Genomic DNA, 6,000 nt, shown 5'->3' with positions numbered 1-6,000 from the left:
CACACACACACACACACACACCACACACACACACCCCTCCCTACCCCCCCTCCCAGGTCATCGCAGAGAACCAAGCTGAGCTTCCTATTCTATAGAGCAGCTTCCCACTAGCAATCTGTTTTACCCCTAGTAGTGTATTATATTTTGATTTAAAGTTACTTTGTGTAAATTGTTTTCCTCCTACACTGTCTTTGCAAATGGAGAAGTCTGTTCAGAATCATAGTTTGCCTTGCCGTCCTGCAGAATTTCCATGAGGCCCTTTCTCTGAGAACTTGTGCTCGAGAGCAAGGGGATAAAACTCAGCATGACAGGATGAAGGTTGTAGAAATCAAAGGAGAGACAGAGAGGAAGGTGGAGCTCTGCAGAGACCAGCAGAGGAGGGTTTTGTCTGCTTCTTTCAGGCTGCTGTTTGCCGTGGCTGTAGTGTCAGAATTCATACTTTCATCTGCCTTTTTGCTTTGCCCTCAGTGCCCCGTTTGCACTATGGCTGTGTCTTACCTCCTTTTTGGTACTTCAGCTCTTTACAGAAGGAAAGGCCCTAGAACAGTTGTTCGGCTGTGTGAACCGTGGGCCTCCCAGCACAGCTGCTCTGCATTATGCTGAACAGTGTGTGCCCGTCTCCCAGGGCCTGTCCGCACTTCCCGCTCACAGCCCTGCAAAGTGGGATGCATCTATGGAATTCTCCCAAACAGACTTTGTGTACTTCCTACAGCACTGGGTGGTTTTCTGGTAGTGTGGCCATATTTTAAGCCTTTAATGTCTTTTTAATTAGGTTCCATATATCCAGGAGAAATTCCTCAGAGTTACTGACATCTTGGTAGGGGTGCTTCCTTAGTTTATATTTATGGGTCATTTCAGTTAAGGTTCTGAGAGCATAAACTTTTTTTTTTTTGCCTAGAATCAGAACCAATTGAAAGAGTACAGGAGTCAGGTTGAGATCTCACTGTGTTTGATTCTAGATAAGATGTTTTAATGTGGCATAATTGTGACAATCAGAAGTACTAGTCCTTTTTTCCTTAACAAGGCTTTCACACCTTGCCACGAGCAGCAGGGGAATTCAAGACCTTCTCTACAAGGGACAGAATCTGCCTAGCTTCTGGGTGGCTTAGGAAACATACCTAAATATATAATCTCCGCAGGTAGGTAAATCCCAAAGAATGCCGAGGAGGAACTGAGCCACCCATGCCCAGCTCCATCCACAGCTCACCCATCCATCGAGTCTCTCCATTTCTCTAAGGAGGACCAGTTGAGGTTTCATGAAAGTCTGACAGGATTACTCTAATAGCAGCATGAGATGTAGAGGTTAAGTGCAGCTTCTGAACAATCACCATCACTTCATGGCAAATAGATGGGGAAAAAGTAGAAACAGTGACAGATTTTATTTTCTTGGGCTCCAAAATTGCCACAGACAGTGGCTGCCTCCGTGGAATTAAAAGACACTTGCTCTTTGGAAGAAAAGCTATGACAAACCTAGACAGCATATTAAAAAACAGAGACTTCATGTTGCCAGCGAAGATCCATATAGTCAAAGCTGATTTTTCCAGTAGTTATGTATGAATGTGAATGTTGGACCATGAAGAAGGCTGAGTGCTAAAGAACCCATTTTTTGAACTGTGGTTCTGGAGAAGACTCTTGAAAGTCCAAAGGATAGCAAGGAGATCAAGCCTGTCAATCCTAAAGGAAATCAAACCTGAATTTTCATTGGAAGGACTGATGCTAAAGCTAAAGCTCCAATATTTTGGCCACTCTATGTGAAGAGCTGACACATCGGAAAAGACTCTGTTGCTGGGAAGGATTGAGGGCAGGAGGAGAAGGGGACGATAGAGGATGAGATAGTTGGATGGCATCACTGACTCAGTGAGTTTGAGCAAACTCCGGGAGATAGTGAAGGGCAGGGAAGCCTGGCATGTTGCAGTCCATGGGGTTACAAAGAGTTGAACACGACTTTGTGACTGAACACCAACAACAACTGAACAATTATGATGATGACCTAGTAGTTACATGTGGTTAAGCCATCATCTTCCCTAGATATTTCTGAAGCATAAAACTGAGAAGTGACGTGAGAATATTTATTTTTCATGGGCTGAATTTTGTTTTCTTTTAACATAGTCCTTTCAAAATCTGAACCAATGTACCTTTATTCTGACTTATTAGTGAAAATTATCTGTGTTACCCCAAGTATAAAATTCTGCTACTGGAGTTTAATTTTGTGTGTGGGTCTGAATTTCATTAGAATTTAAGTATCCTTGAGTAATTTATTATTATACCCTTAGTAAAATGCATAGCTGCAAGTCAGATTCTGACTTTTACTTGAGTTTGCTTAGGAAATAATAAACCGTCCAGTCTGTAAAATTTAGTATCCTATTTAATGCATTATGACTGTAGTAAATGAGCAGCAATTAAACTTCTTAAACATGTGTATTTGATGAGTTGATTTGCATCTCGTAGCTCTTGGCCCATTGTTTACAAGGGTATCTGAAAGAGTTATTATGGTTTCAGATTTTCAGATACCTATAATGTGTTACTCTATTTGTAGGATGTTGGAAGAACTGAATGCTCTATTTTAGTTCAGCAAGATTTTTCTGTCTGAGGCTTTGATAGCTGTCTTCCATAGGGTATAACCTACAAAAAAGAATGTGTTAATCCTCAAAGCAAGGTAAATAAACACAACCACTGACCTTTAGAATAGCTGCCCCTGAGCCTTCCCTTGAGATAATTTTTTCATTTGTACAAGAATAGCCAAGGGGGAGATTGATTTGTCCTATAAGCCTCTTGATGAAAGTGAAAGAGGAGAGTGAAAAAGTTAGCTTAAAACTCAACATTCAGAAAACTAAGATCATGGCATCTGGTCCCATCACTTCACGGCAAATAGATAGGGAAACAGTGGCTGACTTTATTTTTCTGGGCTCCAAAATCACAGCAGATGGTGACTGCAGCCATGAAATTAAAAGACACCTGCTCCTTGGAAGAAAAATTATGACCAACCTAGACAACACATTAAAAAGCAGAGATGTTACTTTGCCAACAAAGGTCTGTCTAGTCAAAGGTTGGGTTTTTCCAGTGGTCATGTATAGATGTGAGAGTTGGACTATCAAGAAAGCTGAGCACCAAAGAATTGATGCTTTTGAACTGTGGTGTTCGTGAAGACTCTTGAGAGTCCCTTGGACTGCAAGGAGATCCAACCAGTGCATCCTAAAGGAGATCAGTCCTGAATATTCATTGGAAGGACTGATTCTGAAGCTGAAACTCTACTTTGGCCACCTCATGCAAAGAACTGACTCATTGGAAAAGACCCTGATGCTGGGAAAGATTGAAGGCAGGAGGAGAAGGGGACGACAGAGGATGAGGTGTTTAGATGGCATCACTGACTCAATGGACATGAGTTTGCGTAAGCTCCGGGAGTTGGTGATAGACAGGGAAGCCTGGCTTGCTGCAGTCCATGAGGTCACAAAGAATCAGACACGACTGAGAGACTGAACTGAACTGAACTGAAGCGCTGAATCTAAACGAGCCCATCATTCTTTTAATCACTCTTGGTGAAACCTTCATGGTGATCTAGAATGGCCTTTTTCATTTGTTTTCTTGCTTATATTATCTTTCTGCTCTATCAAAACTTAAATTGTCCTGCTCGTCAAAGTGTTCCTGGCTGGGTGCCCAGAAGAGTCTGTTGAATGCAAAAAAGTGGATTTGCCTAGAGCAGAGATCAGAAATCTGTGGCCTGCAGGATCTTGCCAGAAGACATTTGTTTGATACATTAAGTATCTTTTTTTTTTTCCTGTTTTAATTGAATAAGTTAACATTTATAAATTGGGTTTTAAATAAACGCCTGAGTTTCTGGCTTCTCTTGAAAACTTGAAGGAGCTGGCAAACCTGGCCTCACAGCACCATGTGGCATCACTAGCAGGACTGGGTAACGGCTGTCACACGTTAGACAGGACACTTTTATTTTTTCTTAAGCCTTTGTGACCACCAAAGGTTTAAGAGTTTAGTACCCTCACTTTCAACCCAGTCCTTAATTTCATTATAAATAAGAACAAATAATGGTGTGGTTTAAATGAAATGCCTTTGCCTTTGACAACAATACAAATTATATTGACATGGGGAAAACAATGGTAAATGATTGAGTAGGACAGAGAGGTTATACATAAGTAATTAATGAATAATAGAAGGTGATAAGCACCATTTTAGTGGAACTCCATCATACCTGGGCTTCCCTGGTGGCCCAGATGGTAAAGAATATGCCTGCAAGGCAGGAGACCGGGGTTTGATCCCTGGGTTGGGATGATCTCCTGGAGAAGGGAAGGAGAACCCACTCCAGTATTCTTGCCTGCAGAATTCCATGGAAAGCGGAGCCTGGCAGGCTAGAGTCCAAAGAGTTGAACACAACTGAGCGACTAACACTATTACTATACCATCATACCTGCATTTAATTTGCATATGTATTTGTGTGTGTATATATATATATATATATATATATAAAATGATTCATATATCTAAGGTGGTTGGAGAAGAGAGAGGAAACTGGAAAAGAAGTAGGTAGATAAGGAAGAAAGGTAGATGAGCTTGAAAAGGGGAGCAGTGGTAGATAAGGAAAGAGAAAGAGGTGCTATTGCATGGGTTCCCCATACTGCCTTCAGTTTAGGTTTGCACCAGAATATCTGTGATTCTCACGTTTGGTTTAATTCACATTGTATCTCTCTCTCTACTGCTGTCCATTGGATATTTAAATATGAATTGTTCTTACATCATGACCTGTAAATATAAATATGCCACTGTATTTGGTGTTTAACTGACTGTTTTGCTCACCTAACTCCTTGCAACTTCTTTCTATTTAAGTTGCTGTTCTCTACCAGAAGAAAGAGGTCTAACTTTGAGGCTGCAGGAACTGGAAATATTTTGTAGAGAAGATAGCATTTGAGTGGAGACTTGAAAGATGGTGGAAATGGAGCTCCATCTAGACTCGTGTTTCCGATATGGTAGCCACTGGCCAGATGTTCCAATGAAAATTAATTCAAGAAATAAGGACTTCAGTCCTCATTGCACTAGCCACATTTCCAGAGCTCAGTAAACTGTCTTGATTAGGGGCTTATATAGTACAGAACATTTCTGTTATGGTAGACTGTTCTGCTGATGGTTCTGCTGCCTACTGATGGTGCACGTAGGGAGGAAGTACTTTACATCATTGCAGGAGGTAGAAAATTTTGACCTCTGTTAAGATGAAGAGTGAAGAAGTGATTTAGAGTATTTCCTGTCCCCACTCTCCTTACCCTCAAATAAATACAGTTCTTTTCCCTCTGGACACAAAAGCTAAGCCAAATAATGCTAATTACCCAAGAAATTGTGGAATTTTACAAATGTTCACATTCTCTACTGGGTCCCTGTTTTCATTAATCGTTTGTGGAATTATTCAACTGGTGAAAGTGATGTTGGGATGGGTGAGGATATCTTTTTTCTAAGTGGAAAAGAGAATATTACTGATTATTTTAGAAAATTATCCTTGTACTTCTTTATTGATATAGATTTTAGGGAAGGTGTTTGTTTGTTTAGCTTTAAACAAGCTTTGTTATTGTTTGGTAAGGTTTGGTATTTTGATGTATATGTAGTTGTATGGTTTATTTTCATATAATTTATATGCCATGTTGTTTTTCTGATGCAAAAATTGAGCCCGAGTGAAAATGTTATATGTTGCTTGGCTGCTCCTGAACTCCCCCCAACGCTTGTCCCCTCACAGTTATTCCTGAGTTAGTTACATTGGTTGTCACCAGGGACTACCAGCTTCTATGTCTTTTTGGCAGTTTTAGAGCCTTGTTTCAAATTATATGCAGTCAAAAGCTTGGCAGTGATTTGTTACTGTTCAACCTAACATTCTTTTGATTGTATTACAGTTTGTGATAAAATATCTGTTGATTTGTGATAAATAATTAATACTGTTCGAACTGTTGGAGTTTCCTAGGTAATTGTTTATGTGCTAAGGATGAAATAAAACTTTTCTAGCGTGTG

At 40.3% G+C, this 6,000-nt stretch overlaps 1 protein-coding gene across 1 annotated transcript in view; it reads left to right on the top strand.

The window, feature by feature from the left end:
* The window catches only part of TMTC2 (transmembrane O-mannosyltransferase targeting cadherins 2), a 434,311-nt gene that overhangs the window by 82,459 nt on the left and 345,852 nt on the right, over positions 1-6,000 (top strand). The gene's annotated exons all lie outside the window — the stretch shown is intronic.

This window comes from Oryx dammah, unplaced genomic scaffold (genome assembly GCF_014754425.2).
Source record: "Oryx dammah isolate SB20612 unplaced genomic scaffold, SCBI_Odam_1.1 HiC_scaffold_29, whole genome shotgun sequence".
Classification (NCBI taxonomy): Eukaryota; Metazoa; Chordata; class Mammalia; order Artiodactyla; family Bovidae; genus Oryx; species Oryx dammah.
Note: the sequence above shows the minus strand (reverse complement) of the source record. Positions and strands in the feature narration are given on the sequence as shown.